The sequence below is a fragment of the Mercenaria mercenaria genome, unplaced genomic scaffold, assembly GCF_021730395.1.
Source record: "Mercenaria mercenaria strain notata unplaced genomic scaffold, MADL_Memer_1 contig_1829, whole genome shotgun sequence".
NCBI lineage: Eukaryota > Metazoa > Mollusca > Bivalvia > Venerida > Veneridae > Mercenaria > Mercenaria mercenaria.
In genome coordinates, this window is record NW_026459837.1 from 50,232 (window position 1) to 51,012 (window position 781).

Consider the following 781-nt stretch of genomic DNA (forward strand, 5'->3'; position numbering starts at 1 on the left):
CTTTAAATCGTTCGCAAATAAAAGATTGCTTTCCCAATTGTGCAAAAATACTTATGTGTACTACTAAACGACGATCCTGGCAGTATTATTTGAATGTTGATTTTCCTGTTTAATTTTTGTCCGTGTTTGACAATTAAATTAAAACATCAACTGATGTTTATATCTATTTGTAGCAGTGGAAATTGTGCTAAAGAAACAGCCAATTTATTTCCTTGAGTGTGAGGTAAAAGTAGAAAGATTTGCTGAGTTAAAATAATTACTGTATAACATTTTTGCATACAGATTAGGTTTGTATTTGTCTGCCAATTTAGTATGTAAGCAAATATCTTAAAAGTGTTGTCGGCATCGTTTTTCCATGTGAGCATAGGTTCATATATGCGTTGTTTCCACAGTATACCCTTTTGTGCAAGTTCGCACTAGCATGACATCCGATACCTGTAAATTGATTACTGGGAAACTCGAACTTAGGTGTGAAAGATGTTTGCACCTTCGGCGATCAGGTTAAGTTTCAAACATGAGAGTCCAATTTTTGGTATGTTTACTTACCGACATACTAGATCTAGATTCTAATAATGAATTTCAATTGATGAAGGTCAGTCAGAAATACAAATAACGGAACCTTTGATATCAAAAGGGAGACCCATAAAACTTAATCTGTAGATAAAGATAAAAGAAAATGTACAGAACGTGCGCTTTTGTGGCTACTTTTATTAATTTGGTTGTTTTGGCAAGAAAAATGTATAAATATGATGTTAATATTTTAAAAAAAGATAAATATGCA